The sequence below is a fragment of the Metopolophium dirhodum genome, chromosome 1 (genome assembly GCF_019925205.1).
Source record: "Metopolophium dirhodum isolate CAU chromosome 1, ASM1992520v1, whole genome shotgun sequence".
NCBI classification, from domain to species: Eukaryota; Metazoa; Arthropoda; class Insecta; order Hemiptera; family Aphididae; genus Metopolophium; species Metopolophium dirhodum.
The window spans coordinates 37,220,107-37,237,803 of NC_083560.1; positions in this window are offsets into that span (position 1 = coordinate 37,220,107).

The window sequence follows — 17,697 nt, forward strand, 5'->3', positions numbered from 1 at the left end:
CACTCCGTTTGGCTATTAGATTATCTTTAGTTCTAAATCGGCGGGAATAGGTATATGAACGGAAACTCCATCGTGAGTGTATATTGTTTTGTGAATGATATGAATACACATTACACATTGACAATAAAATAATACACACGCGTCTAAGCAAATTACGACGTGTTTGATTTCCTTAATTTTTTTATTTCAGTATAGGTAGAAACGACTAAATTATATATTTATATGCCAATAATATATTATAAACCAACATTCGTGTAAACCCATACAAAAGATATGATTTGAACTGTGCAACAAACTGCGCCCTGTATAATATGTTAGAGACTATAGAGTTCACGGTGGCTACATAAAGATAACTACATACGTTAACATAACCGCAGCATTAATTTTAAATTATATAGTTGTAAATGAGTGAATAATGCATATTTATTACAAGTATATATGTATGAACTAGTAATTACTAATATATTCGTGTCTTTTTTGTTTCAACAGTCACTCTTCATCGCCGCACACATTTGAACAACCAAACGAATAGAATAGGTAAGACTAGGTTTTTATTGCATTGTAGATTTTCTGCAGTAGTTTGGTGATGAATGAATAATGATGATGATGATGATGATGATGATATTTCTTCTGATTGCAGTTTTTAAATACCTACAGCCATTAACTGTAGGAAATACGGGGAATATGAAACTTTAAAATAATAGATACTGAATAAACCGTGAGATTTGCTGTAAACTGGTACAACAACTAACTTATAAAAAAAGTTTAAAATTAAAACTTCTATTTGGGAAATAATATGAAATCTAAAATCAGAATGACGAAAAAAATGTCAATCAATACCTATATAATATACAAATGACTGTGCGACGACTGCTACAGCAATAAACAGGGACGACAATATATATATATATATATATATATTATATGACCGGGGCTCAGGAAGAGGAAGTAAATAATGTACCTATATATGTATTGTATAATAATTCGCGGTTACAACTGCGAGAATTAATTATATTATATAATTAGAATTAATACTATTTAATATACACATGTATATTTTTAAAAAATGTATACAGCTGAAAATTCAATTATATAATATATATAGAAATTTCAAATTTGTCTTGTATCAGTTATAGGTATCATAATAGTAATAAAATACTAAATTACTATAGGTAAAGTACCTACTGTAAAAAATGCATCAATTAAAATAATTACCTTATTATAAGTTATTATTTATTACGTATTATTAATTTCTGATTTACCTAAAATCCTGGGAAGCGATTAAGCAATTATCCACTAACGATGTGCAGTCGATGTTCGATTACAATTTCGCAAAGCTGAAAGCATAAATATGTATATAGCATGACATAATTCTCGATCGTTATTGTGTATTGATATATTTAACGGATAGCGGATACTATAGAGCAGGGGTCTCCAAACTGTTTTATTCGAGGGCCACATAAAATATCAAAAGCTTTTAGCGAGCCAAAAGTGTATAAACACATGTCATTTTTACGTGGGCTGTCGTTTAGAGATTCCTGCTATAGAGTACAAATATAATAGGTAGTAATTATATAATATGATTAGAAATTACAATACAGCTCTTCTCGATATATCACAAAGTATTTGTAACAACTAGGTACCTGTGAATTAAATTATGGTTTTTTTTTAATAATATTAAGATATATTATACTAAGTTAATTAGTAAATAAATTAGGTTAATCCTATTAATATACATAAGGTATGATTAAACATATCAGAAGAACGGGGTCAGTGAGACTTATTAATGGAACTAATGTATTGAAGGCCTTAAAAGAGATGGAGTAGGGAGTGACATGAAAATAGCTGGTGTGACTGTAATAGTGTACGAGATGTAGGAAATCAAGGTCTATAATGGAGGCGTAAGACGAGGGTGGGCAGGTCAACATATAGTTAGTACTATAGTATAAGGCAACGTAAAAGAGTGTGGCAGCCACATTTAATTATTTAAAAGTTTCAAAATTTCTACATAAGATAATATTATGTTTGTACTATTTATTTCCTAGATTACCTTTTAATTGGACCGTGATGCGTTCAATATAAGAAGACTTTTAATTTTCAAAAGAATCGAGAATATTATATTATGATTCTTTGCGTCCCGACAGTTCTGATAAGAATGATCGATTTCTCTATAAAAGATGTGTATTGTGATTGTGCATTTTTCTTTAATATTTTCGATTATCTTTCTCCTTTAAGCAAAGCTTGTGTAGGAGAAAGAAAGTTATTATATATATGATACAATTATTATAATTATAAAATTTACAAAATACACAGTATAGGTTCTAAGTACATATAAAGCTAAATAAACAAATAAAGTTTAGAAATATTATTAAGAAATTGTACATGATAAAGAAAGATATATAAAATAAACACATTAGTCTAAGATACACAAATAAAACCTCATAGATTAATATTTACAAAGCTTAGAATATAAAATAAAATTACAGCAACTCATTATTTAACTCCAGGATTATTTATTTTCTACTTTGTGACCAACATAAACATACAATTCTAATCAAAAATTAATGTAGTACGGTACTTATTGTTGTTTAACGTTGGAGATAACTTCTTTCTTTACTTTTGTATTCGATATAAAATCTTCGATCAACCATATCACCTATCATTTTTAATCTTAATAGGTATAGAGTACGAATGTCTATGTATTATATACCTATAATTAATGAGTCTGATTTAATGTGTCTCATTATTTCCATGCAAAATCTGAATATTCAACTTACACTCAGAATCGATTTTCGTATAATATATCATTGAATTCATTATTCAAACTTAACACCATCCATTATAGTGATCCACTGGCCACTTGAGACATACTTTACAACAGAGAGACACTCACTTGCCCACCTTTTTTTTAATGCAAATTTAAGAATTTGAGGATTAAGTTAGCATTTTTCAAAATTCGCATTTTAAAGTAGGTAGTGCTTGCACAAGTATTTTGAGATTTAAGATGGCCGATGAAAATTTATTTTTGAACACTGTTACACCGAATATTAAATAACGAATTGAACAAAGTTTGAATAGCATATAGAGTTGGCATTTTTAACGGGAAACGAAGGGCACGGGGTCAGCTAGTATTTAATATAAACAAGTTGGGAAAGCTCACTCTGCGAGTGTGCTAAATTCTCGGTTTCTAAACTTATTTTAATACAACGCAAATACGCAATACATTTTAATTCCATATTATAAAATGTATTTACGGTAACTATGGACAATGAATGAATAAAAACCAACAATGTATATCAATAACAATCGTAACTAAGTACTGGTAACTAACGGACGGACGATCCAACGATTTAAGGTGTTCTAAACTTATTATGTTAAGAAAGTAGAAACTTAGAACTAATAAATAATAAACTAATATGTTCTTATAATGGGTAGGTAGGTAGCTACAGTCCTTGTCAGGTTAAGCTAAATATAATAAATGTATATAGTACTAACTACGAGATAAATCAAAATTATCCCTAAGCCATAAGCATATATCTATTTGACCATATTTAGTATTTATGTATAGCAGGAATGGGCAACTCAATGTTACTAGAGAGTCAATTTTTTGAGTTAAAAAATCTAGTGAGCCAGAGAACATCGAAAGAAAAATACAAAAAAAGAAGCTATGTTAACTATGCTCCTATAAATAATATAATAATAAGACATTTAATAGTTCAGTATTAGATAAGAATTCATATCTTCGTTTTACGATAAACATTACATCGGTTTTAATAATTTTATAAATATTAAAAAATAAAATAGAGAAAAATCCTAACATTTTATATTTTTATAAAGTAAATTGAAATGTATCACGGGCAGGGACGAACCGAAGGTGGGTCATGGTGTGGGGGGGTGGTGTGTGTTACACCCCCCCCCCCCACACTCAGCAATATTTGATTTTCAGTCGGCAAAATAGAATTTATTTTCACCTGAATTAAACCAATTTTTTTAAGACGAGGAAAGGAAAATTAAATAAATTGTTTAAATGTTAATATTGTTTTAAGAATCAATTACCCACATATATTATATATTAGTACGTAAAGCTATTCCTTTACACCTCCCTGCCAAAAAAAAAGGTTATTAGCCTATAAAGGCTAAGAATCTTTAACAATGATATTTAAGTTCAATAGTCATCAGTAGTTGGTTTTACAATTTTGATATACATTTACATTGATTACAATTTTGTAATATATATTTTACATTTCATTACAATCTTGTTATAAGAAGTTACAATTGATATATATGTTTTACATATACAATCTTGTTATAACAGGTAACTATTTTGTTATACATATTTTATGACGTTTTACAATTATAATGTAATTTACAGTACTTATTCAATTACATTCTGTTGTTTTTTTTTAATTAATATAATAAGAGAATATTTTGATTACCTGAAATTATAATATTAGAAGTGTTAAAATGTTAGTTAATTATATAATATAAGTTTATATTTCCCCTTTTGAATACAATATTATTTAGTGATTATAAATCTTCCACCAATTGATATTTAATTATGTGAATAATATAATTAACTGTTACACACATATGTCAACATAATTCTATTTACTTAGGATAATTAAGTACATAGCTCAGATCTCTTGTTTTTTCTATTAATTTTAGTTATTCTTTACATTCTCCGTTACAATGGTCATTCATAAAAAGTTAAATATTTCTGGTTATCTTATTTAATTTTCTGAAATCATAACATTCGTTTAACCTTTTGTTTGCTTTTAACATGTGCCAGATAAAGCATACTGAATATACTGATTTCATCTTATTATCCTTAAATTTATAAATATGAACTTCAGTGCTTAATATTTTTTTTAATTCTTCGATAAATCTAAAAACTATATAATTGTGTTAAATCTACGTAATTACCTTCACCGTGAAATTATTGTAATGATTTTAGATTCTGAGCGAATGAGTTAAATGTATTGATTTTACAATGTGTGTTTTTTTTTTGTGTCTGTCATCACCTTTTAGGAGAGTAAAAGTGTTTGGATTTTCTTCAACAGTAACTTTTCTGACAGAAAAGTGAATCTAGTTGCTGACATTGGGGGATCAAAAGTAAAAATTTCTCAGTAGTTTTCAAAAGCTCCGTGAAAAACAAAAAAAAAATTAAGGAAAAACGGGAATTTTTATGCAAAATCTGTTTACGAAAAAATCGATTTTGGTTTTTGGTGAAACTCTAAAACAAATGACCGTAGGTACATGAAATTTGACTGAACGATTATATTAGCATTTTTTATACACCATAACATATTCCAAATATTTTGAGCGGTTTACGGACATTTTAAGTTTCCATTTCTTTTAGTTTTTTTTTTCTATAAATATCAATAAAATTTTATCTGTTGGGTAAAAAAGCTTGAAAATTTAAAAGAAGGCTCCTAGGTTATTGTTTCAAAGTAGATGAAAAAAATTAAAAATCCTTAGTCACAGTTTTTATTTATAAGCATTTAAAGTTCAAATCTTGACAAAATACGGAAAAATCACGAAAATTAGCAAACTATTTTGAGTTGAGAATTCATAAAAATTTTCTTTTCAAATCTTAGATTTATGTGATACAAGATTATACACAAGTTTGTCTACCTTTATCAAAAAAAAAAAAAAATGTCTACAAGAATTCAAATTAAATTTCTATGAGCGTTTGAAATTCATATTTTTATAACATTGATACATGACTGTAGATACTTGAAAATTTCACTGAATGTTTGTATTAGCATTTTCTATACACGATCAAATTTTGAAAATAATTTAACTCTTTTTGAGCTGTTTACGGACATTGTCAGTTTTCAATTTTTTTAGTTTTTTTTTCTATAAATATCAATAAAATTTTATTTGTTGGGTAAAAAAGCGTGAAAGGCTCCTGATATATCGTTAAAAAATATTGAAAATACATATGCACAATTTTTTTTTATAAGCATTTAAAGTTCAAATTTTGACAATTTTTCATTATTTTGTTGTTAAAAATTTATAAAATGTTCAACTTTTATAGCTAAGGATTGAAAATTGAAAACAAGGCACTTAGGCTCCACGTAAATAGGTTATTATATATAAATTACTTTTTTCACAATAATATCATCAAATATACTTGGTAATATCATAGGCTGGCTGACCGTTTTTTTTCCTATATTTCTTACCTAGTCTATATAAATATATCTGCCTTATTTTCGCGACTAAATAGTCAAATCGCATTTTGTTAAAACTGCGGCAGCAATTGGATCGTGACAATGCGTGATATGATGATTCGTATTACACACCAATCCACGTGCTTCCAATAAGTTTAACATTTTGCCATTTTATTAATTTTTCCTATGTACCCTGAATATAAGGTTTCCTTTGTTTCTATATTAGTTAGTTTTAAATTGAATTCATCATTATTCCTATCGCTATATGCTGTTATATTTAAAAATACTAAAATACCCCTTGTACGAACAATAATAGGCCGTGCCGCCCGGTCACCAAAATACTTCGTGCGTCGTTACACCACTACTCCCCGACCGACCTGTGTGGTATGTGTGTATATGGTTTAGTACTCAACAGGAAGTGGACAGGTTCGCCGAGCAAACCTGCGAGTACTAGTTATAGGGGTGGGGTGTGTAGGTGTGTACTTGTGTGGGTGTGTGCTTAAAAATTATGTGAATAAATGTATAACAGTAAGGCTTTAGGCACAATATCAGCGTATAATTTCAGTTAATAATAATACACGGGCCTTCTGGCTGAACGAATATAAAAATAATATGTAAATAAAAACTCACAAATATGACGGTGCTCGGCTGGCCAGCTGCTACCCTTCCTATAATGTTTATAACGATAATAATAATAATAATAATAAACGGCACACACTATGCGTCGCTACAATAAGTAAAAAACAATACCTATATAAAATTCTGGCGATAAGCGCCTTACAAAAAACAATATATAAATTACTGGTGATTCGCGCCCTACAAAAAACAATAATATACTTCACGCCTTTCTCGCACGTAATAATTCATCGTTCCGCGTAGGCACTACGGAACGGACTGCTCGCCCCGGCGGCCTATGCTGAACGATGCCGTGTCACGGCCTAATCTACATATTATGCAATAATATCTTTAACAATAATTAAATAATCATACAACTGATTTGTGCCTGTGTGTGTGTTTGAGCCGGTCGGTGGCGGGATGTATTATGGCGGTTATTCTGTCGTGGCGGCGACACCCCTTAACCTTATCTTTTTATAATTGTTAAATCTGTCGTCCCATTCCAAAAAACTATTATTGGCTCCCTGTTATCGATGCGCAAATATTTCTGTAGGTATACCGTTGACAAAGTCGACTCCCCCTGATGGCTTACACTTGTGTATAATTGTTCCAACAATGATGTGGTCAAGTTTGGTTTATTCCGAAATACCCTTTTGATTGTTTGCACAACTTTTCCCAAGTCACAGCGCCGGAACCTCCTTAACTTATCGTCTTGCATAAGTACAAGAAGATAATAAAAGGGGTCCGTGCAAGAACGAGATAACGCCATTTTTTTCGAAAAATGGGGTTTTGGCTGTGTATTATCAAGAAAAAAATTACGAGTATATCTGTGCAAGAACGAGACAATTCCGATCATTCGTATAGGAGATATAAAGTAAATGGAGTTGTCTGTTTTTTTTTTCCGTTGAAAAACCAGATAACTCCGGAGTGGTACATAATTATATATATATATTTTTTTTTTTTTTATTATTATTATATTTTATTTATTATTTTTTTTATATTTTTTACAAATTTATAAAACATAGTCTGAATAATAATATTTTTTTTGTATTAAAACAAATTATGAATAAATAATAAATACATGGTTAGGTTTTGAGAGCTAGAATATAAAATATAATATTTATACATATTATTATTACTATAATTACATATTACTACTATATATCATTTTCCTGTGTTGTTGTTATTTTGTTTTATTCTTCGAAGAAATGATCCGTCGATAATATCGATAGTATATAGTTGCTCTAAAAGCACGCCCACCTCTACAGAAATCGACCTATCCGCGCTAGGTTTATCGATTACTGCGTGTACAAACGCGGTCATTGGTACCATATTTTGTATAACATGTTTCTTTCCGCATACCTCAATATAAACACTGGAACATATCGTTCACTTCATATCAATACTCACCGAAATAAGTAGGTATGGTCAAATTAACCACTTTAAGATATTTTTGGAGTAACAGGGAAATTAGTCTGGATTGGCCTTTTCTTTTACAAATTGAACATTCACGACTTTCATCAGTAAACAGTGGCGTACGCAGGGGTAGGGTTCTAGGGTCCTGACCCTTAAATTAACACAATTGCCGCGATGCAAACAATAAATAATGTGATACTGAGTATATTATATAGTACTGTATAGTATACTTATAAATTAGGTATTAATATTTATGTTATAAACTTATAAATACTTATAAAGTTATAACATAATTGTCTGGGTTTCCCTAAAAGCCATCGACTGAAAAATGTTTACCTTCCCAACCCACCACCAATCACAGTGGTCAGTGGTCTCTGTCATTGTCAGTCAACAATTGTGATCATATTGTGATTGACATTTGGATAATACCATCTAAGATCTAACTGTGATCATTTAAGTAATTACCTATTTTGTAGGCATTCAGACATATTTTATCGTAGTTTCTCGTGGTCTTTACTCTTCTTAACATTATGAATACATTGTTTGTACTTTGTGTCTTTGTTGCTTATTAAAATGGGAAGACAATCGACCAATCCTGTAAGTAAGTTATACTTTACATATTATATTCAAAAGGAAGAATCGACGTGCACTATTGAAAAGTTCCGACGACCTTTATTAAAAATCAATACCGGTGTCCGAAATCGGAAAAAATAAATACCGATATCTGAAACCGAAAGCGAAATCGGAAAAAATCAATACTGACATCTGAAACCGAAACCGAAATTAGAAAAAATATTTTCGTTTTCAAGCCCGTGTTGTAATAAAATAATACTATTGTAATATTTAATACTTCTATACTTAAAATAAAAACAATGGATAACTAATAACGACGAGCCACACATGTGTGTGTATATTGAGTTATTCGAGCATCCTGTATGATCGTACAAATAATATTATCTTGCATTATTAACTAAATTAATTTGATAATAATTTATCTCCACCAAACCTAACATTTTACACCTAACCCCTTACTTACTTGGCTAGAACACGATTCCCTAAAATTATTTGTACGCAATTTATTTTTTTTTCTCTGGATTGAGGCAATTATATTTCACCTTTTTCCACTAGATTGTCATCAATTATAGAATTATTCAATTATCGGAATGTCTTCAATTTACTGAAAACCAATAATCGTATTTTATATTTAGGAATTCAAACATAAAAAAATTATCAATTCTAATTAATAAATATTCATTACGGTATATTTTTCTTTTTATAAAAATTAATTAATTGTTTTAAGAATTAATTCAGTTCCCAAAATTATTATGGAAAAAATACCAATTATAGGTAAATATTGAAAATAATTCTCGTTAAGTATCTTTTTTTATCTTTTTTGTACAATAATTTATGTTTATTTTTAAATATTTTAAAAATAAATCCTATAATGAATCGAACTTTATTGTAATATTGTCACATAATTCAGTTTTTTAATAGTCTACTGTTTAAATTTTTTAAGAATAATAAAATATATATATTTTTTAACAGTGAAAAATCAAATTAGGGGTAGATATACCTAACCTATATACTATTGCAAAATATATTTGAAAAAAATCTAGGTAGTTATGGTAGGTATGGTGCATTTTCACGGCGTAATATATTTTCCACTAACTAAGATTTATATTCTGTCCTCAAAAATGTATAATGTGGACTTACCAATACGTAACGATCAGTGGCATTTTATAAAAATAATAATTGATATACATATTATAATAGGTACCTCTATCCTTATAATTTATAAATGTTTGTAATTTCATATTATTTTATAAAAATCAATAGATTTTGATAGTTGCGAATGCGTTTTTTTCTCAAACGATAAATACATCTACGAATGAAATTTACATCATTCAATGTTACATCTGCGACATTTCATTGAACTACTTTGCACATTAATTTTAACGAGCGTTCATAATATTAGATGTCGGTTTTTCGTTAAATTTTTACGCAGTGAATGTTCATGTTTGATAACCGATTTTAAAAGAACTTTTACATCTTTACTGATACCTATATACTGTTTTGAAGTAGGTTGTAGCTATTGTAGGTAGGTACTAAATGGACATCTCCAATTAACACCCACTTTTGTAATTATTTAAAACTAATAATATTTTGTCCAGTGGCATATAATTATAATTACGGTAGGGCTGACGGTATTGAAAATAATCTTCGGTATTACGGTATTGATTTCAATACCGGTTTGAAACGGTATACCGAAAAACCGAAATGTTTCGGTATACCTAAATACCGATATGGTACGGTATACCGAAATAATAAATAAAATCTAACTAGTATCGATATTTTTTACTTTTATTTTTTCACATTATATACTTTATTATATACTATAATATATAATATTAGAATCTATAATATACTAGCTGATCCCGTGCACTTCGTTGCCTGTTAAATGTATCAACTCTATATGACTCAAACTTTGTTGTAGGAGTTTATTCCGGAAAAAGACATGACACGGGATTTTTGTGTATGTATCATAAATTGATTTATAATATGATATACTAGCTGATCCCGCTGGCACTTCGTTGCCCGTTAAATGTACCAATTGTATAAGACTCAAACTTTGTTCAATTCGTTATTTAATATTCGGTGTATGGTGTATGGTGTTCACAATTTATCCTAACTTTTCTGTTGCCAGGAATAAAAATTCTGATTCGCAGCAGTATTTTATCAGGTAGGCAATCTACCTGCGGTAGATCGCGGACCCCGTGCTGTTTGTACGTAAGTGTAAGATTTAACTCTAAAGTATAAAAATTTTACCAAGTTTGTCATTTTTACTTAATTCCACCCACGGAGGATTAATATAATCAATGAATAAAAAAAAAAAAAACAAATTTAACACTTTTTAAATTAGCCTATCTTCTTCACAGAGTTGTCGAATCCGTTATTATGAGTTATAATCTATAATAATGACTTGTGATAATCCATAATAATGAGATAAAAAAAACATATGGTTGGCCCTTCAACGCTTCCGTAGAGGTCTAATCTACACACGACCATTCATTTTTATCTATACTAACAACTCTCAGCATGCCTACCCCCACTACTACTCCTGTTGGAAAAGCCTGTGTGCTTCGCGCGTCGTCGATTATGGCAAGCGTTATAATAGAATCATAAACGGCACATGCCACCGTATTATTTTAAAATCGAAATTAATAATATAATGTGTTATCGATAAAGTGTTGAGTATCCGAGACATATCTATATATCTGCTCGTCGTTCGGTTTATTTTCGGTTCGGTATTAAGCCGGTCGGTGTCGGTGGCGGTGACACGGAAGGGGAAATTTGGGCGGCCACGTCTAGCCACCGCGCGTCAACGGCTGCCGTACCGCGAATCTCACTCACCGTTAATTAAAAATTAACTATTTTATGCTCTTTTTACTCTTTAAAATGCGAATTTTGAAAAATCCTTTCTTAGTGCGCCTATACACAGTTAATGAAGTATGTAGGTAAGTGTGCGTATACGAAGACGCGTTATTATTCAAAAATAATAAGTAAAACACCTGAAAATAAAAAAACGCTAAAGACGTATCACAGCTTCACAGCATGTGCCGAATACTACAATAATAAGTAAAACAGTTCGCAAGCCGTGAGTGTCGTTATACAAATGAAATATAAACGCTACGCGTATGTTGGTCAGTGGTGCGAGCGTAGGACAACATGCCATAGAGTACAGCATGCCTACCCCCACTTCTACTCCTGTTGGGAAAGCCTGTGTGCGTCGTCGATTATTGCGGCAAGCGTTAAAATAGAATCATAAATGACACGTCATGCCACCATGTTAATTTAAAATCAAAATTAATAATATTATAATGTGTTATCGATAAAGTTTTGAATATCCGAGACATATCTATATATCTGCTCGTCGGTCTATTGCTCTATCGTCTGCTCGTCGGCGGCGCGGTGGTTGGCGGTGTCGGCGGCGGTGACATGGAAGGGGAAATTTGGGCGGCCACGTCTAGCCACCGCGCGTCGACGGCTGCCGCACCGCGAACCCCTCACCCACCGTTAAAAATTAACTATTTTATGCTCTTTTTACCCTTTAAAATGCGAATTTCGAAAAATCCTTTCTTAGTGCGCCTATACATAGTAATAAGTACATTTACTGAAAATTTCATATCCATAGCTTCAGCAGTTCCGGCTAGGCGATGATGAATCACCCAGGACAAGTCTTTTTATATATACAGATAATAATATTCATAATATGATTCATAATATTACCATTGATACTAGAAAACAGCACTAAAACCGTTCATTCAGTTTTTTACGGTATATCATTTACCAAAATAATTTTGAAATACCGTCAACCCTAAATTATGGTTGAAATAATGTGTAAAATAATCTAATCTGACACGTTAAAAATAATAAGTAACTAGTTATTTTTGTAGTTTATTTTTTAATTTTTGTATGACAGCCCCCCCCCCCCTCCCCCTCTAACAGATTTTTCTCGTGCCATCCCTGTGTACCATCTTCAAATCCAATTTGCTAAAAGATAAGGTACTATATGTTGAAATCAAAGCACTCCTTCTGGTTTAAATTATGTATACAGAATATAAAAAAAAAATAAACACCATAGTAAAACCACTATGCTCCTCGCTCCGCTCAGAATCTAAATTGTAATTTAATAACTCTCATAAGTTTGGCTAAATTTATCAAAAAATAAAAAAATAAATGTTTTTGATATTTATTTTTATATTTCTAGGACAACAGATAACGCGATAAGTTTATCCAGTCAGCCAATTGATCGCGGTCAATGAATTACGGCATTTTTTTTCGATATTCTTACGTGGTCATTATAATTAGTCACCATCATCATTGATTTTGAATTTACGCTTACAACCCATAATTTCAGTAGGAAAAGTAGTATTTCAAAGTTTACTATAATTGTATTTAATAATAAATTGACGAAGGTATAGACGTATAGTTCAACAAAGTTTTTGGAATTTCAAAAAACGTAATCTGAATATTATAAGAAATTTTATGTTTTTTCATTTTACATGTTTCATGTTTGAATGTTGTTTAATTTTCAGCCATCGAAAAAATTTAAATTTATCACCGATACCTGTTATGACCGTTCTTTTATTTTTACACAAATGTGAGCTTATACCAAAATATATCGTTATGTTCCCTATAACAGCACCAGGACTCCAGTGGTAATTTGAAAATGTTGACCTATGCGCATCGGCGTAAATCACAGGCGTTCTAAGGGTGCTTAGTGCTCTGAATTTAAATGCCAATACCCCGAATCTCGTGATTATCTTAAATAATAATTTAAAATATTGGACACGTACCTACCACTATCATAGGTAAAAATATAGACTATCGGACATTTCAATTATTGTCCACATAGAAAGATATATTCGTAGACACTAGGGAGTCCTCAAAGTGAAACTATTTAAAACAAATATGTTAAAAAAAAAGTATCCACTGTAATTATATATTTTTAGTATAACTACAGGGAAACTTCCCTACAATGAACTTCCAAATAACAAAATGTTCTGTTTAACTTAATATTTTAGAGATCCAAATGTAGGTATTTAGTTCTATTTTACGAAATTCTTCATGATAAAATTTTTTTTTGTTGCTCATATGAGTCCACGAGACTTTATAATATGAATGTTTCACTGTAAATATTATATAACTATGAAAAAAAAAATTAATTTGATTTTTAAATTATTATAATTATGGCTGTGAATATAATGAAGTAAAAAATCTTGTTTAATGCATTTTGAACCTAAACAATTTTACTTTATAATGCAACCTACATATATCCTAAAAAATTTTAAGTTTTTAAAAATTATCGAAAAAAGTGATTTAAAGAATGTAAAACTGACTTATAATGGAAAAAAAAATCTTAAAATTTCAAAATCGAAAACTGTGTAAAGTGAGAGTCATTCTGCTGTACAGTGTGTCATTGAAATGGATGGCGTTAAATTTAAATAAAATTATCTAAAATAATTGTATACGAGTCCTTATTTGATGAAATTTTTGTGGTTAGTGTAATTTATTTTACTTTTAAGCATAAGTACAAAAGTAGGTAGTATAACAATTACATTTGAAATTGTAATTGTATGTATAAAATATAATAATATACTCTAACATTTTCATATACCCACGAATAATATTTTTCACTGAAAACAAAATAACTTTACTATAACAGTTATAGGTATTCTTGGTTTTAATATATACCTAATTTTGTTCTAATTTGAACTTATATAAGGTCTGTAAAAATTAACTAGTGTTGTGTGCACCCGTCTTATAGGAGAAGGTTGATAGGTTGGTGGTAGAAGCGTCAAATGATCAACAAATTGTAGTTCGATGTAAATTCACAGTGCCAAGATCTAATTCATAGAATCTATTGCGCGTCGCGGAGTTCCCACAGCTTTCTTACCAGCTCGGGTTCTATCATCTGGCCGTTGGCGGATGCTGAATCTGTTGCTAACAATAAATAATAATGATGCTCTCCCAGGGTTTTGTGCACTACGCTAACATCATCCCAACCATCTATGTGTTACCCATGCATTAGATATTCGTATATTCTAACATGTGAAGAAGCGGAGTAGAGGGGTACCGTACGTAGCACTAGTAATAAAAGTTGAAAATTATATAAACTTTTAACTACCGTAGAATGGGCATAACCTGGGTTACTTTGATTTCATGGGGCTACTTTGATACACTTATATTTTAATTCACAAGAGTACCATGACGATATAATTTTTTTCATAAAATGGGGTTACTTTGATATCACATTAAGAAATATAGGTATTAAAGTCGTATTAGACATAGTTATGTAACGCATAGTTTTCTTTTTTAATTGTCTGTTTCACAGTGATATTTATGTGCCACATATTTGCAAATCTCGATCTTTCACCAACATTTGACAGCCAGAACACATATTATTTTCTTCCAAACTATTTTCAAAATACCGTATACATTGTTCAAAGACAAATCTACCCCAACCACAACATTTTTCAATACTATGAATTTTTTATAAAAGATTGTTAGACTCTTTCGTTGTTGTAATAGGCATTTTAAAGAAATACAAAATAATGTCTTAGGAATTTTTTACATAGTACCTAGAACATTATTTTTATTTCTTGTAAAATAAACCCGTGTTCATCCGTTGTAAAATCTTCAGTATTGCAAACATCCATTGTAATACATTGTGAAGTTCTTTTTTCAATTGGTTCCAAGTAATGGACAACAAGCTATTAGATGAATCATCAATTGTCGTGGAAGTATTATCTGAAAGGTTATTAATTGTTTCAGTATTTGATTTTAATGTTGGATTTAAATCACAAGTTAAAATGTATTTTAGTAAGAATTTTTTATATAGTACCGTTTACATTGTTTTTTTGTCTTCTGACGACTGTTCAGCAGCTTCATTATCTATTGGACTTATCAATTAATATTAAACTAACCAAAAATTCTAACCAAAGTAATGAATAAATAATATACTATATTACTATGTGAATCATAATGAATATCACTTAATTCACATACGAATATATACAATTTTTTGAATGTTAAAAATTTTATTAGAATATTATATTATTATTACATATTACATGAATATTAATTTAGATACCTAATAGCATAAACATAATATTCTACTTTAGATTTGTAATTCAAAATTAAAAATACTCAATATAAACTCACTTGTATCCTCATTATTTTTATTTTCATAAAAATGGTAAGGACATTCTGGCAGGGACGGAGTGGCAGGTCAGGAAATGGGAATTTTCCAGGTGGCTTGGTCATATTAGATTTTATTAACAAAATTAGTAAATGTGTCAACAATGTTTTTGTATTAAAACTTTAAAACTATGAAATAAGATTTTGGAATGAGGGGGAGAGGCAACCGTTCTAGTACTTTATAAACGCAATAAAATAAGAATAAACATTATATCATTAATATTGTCTATGTGAAACCAATTAAAAAGAGCACCTATTAGGAAATTTTTCATACTGATTATTTGTAAAAATAAACGCTGAAACACGTTCAAAAATATATTTTTACATTGAAATTGGGAGAAGGATTGTGAACACAAGTAACACGTTTAGGTACACATTTTTGCAGACACCTAAAATGAATCAACGTTTGGGTATATCATATTTTTAAAATAATACCACATTTGAGCACCAATACGTTTAAGTACACCGCACACAGTCACATTATTTCCAATTTTATTTTTTAGCACTCTTACATAGTAATAATTTCTTATTTAGTATGTACAAATAACTGCTGCAAGTATAACAATAATTACTACATTACTACATTAGTCATATATTTCTAAAATTTAAAAACATATATAAACTATCAATACGACAAATATGAAAAGTATGGTAGTATAATTTATAATGATTTTAAGTATCTAATTTTCTTTTTTATTAAAAAATTAAAAAATAAGTCATTGACAAAATAATTTTTTTCACAAACATAACTCTAGTGTGTAATGGTATAGTAGGTACTTAACCTATATATCAGAATATACCTAATTTAAAATTCTTCATACATTATGACCATTGTTCATAATTGAAGAATTCAAGAATTGTAATAACAGCCACTGAAGCTATTTGGTGATTGCATACCTATTCATTTTTCAAAGAAGTTTGTCTTTCCTCATTGTGAATGGGAACGTGTTTGACGACCTGTAAACTAATAATTTACATATTAAATTCAATTTGATAATTAATATTACTATGATCAATTTTTATCAATCGTTACTATAAGCATAAGCTAAATATATAATTGAACATTTAATACATTTTTAACTAAAAGATAATTTGGAAATTGTTAATGAATTTTGTCGAAACGTGAACTTTAAATGCTTATGAAAAATGGTGGCAATGTATCTCTTATATTTGTGAACAGATATTATAGAAACTATAATAGGATCCCCGTATTACATTTTCAAATCTTTGACATAGCAAAGAACTTTTTATTGACATAAATTTTAAAAACAATACTAATTGAAAAAATTAAAATGTATTATCCCCATAACTAGCTCAAAAAGAGTAAAATTGTTTTAAAAATTGTGTGGTGTATAGAAAATGCTAATAGAGGAACATTCGGGGAACCAATCATGTATCTATACCTAGGTATTTATTTTAGTTACACTTAAAATAGATGAATAAGAATAGTACCTTAACAAGATTTGTGTTTGTGTGACTTACTACTTCTTCACCAATGAAATTATTTATAAAGACCTATAGGCTTTCATATCTTCTATTGCCATAATATATGTTGAATGTGATACTTGACGGACGAATGACTTTAGTATTAGTATAAATGAATGATAACACGACAATATGATTATGTATAAGTATAATATATAATAAGGTACAACTGGACTATTTATAACTGTGACAGTACACGCACATCGTATACGCACTGTACAACGGCACCTGTGAAAGTGAGTATTAC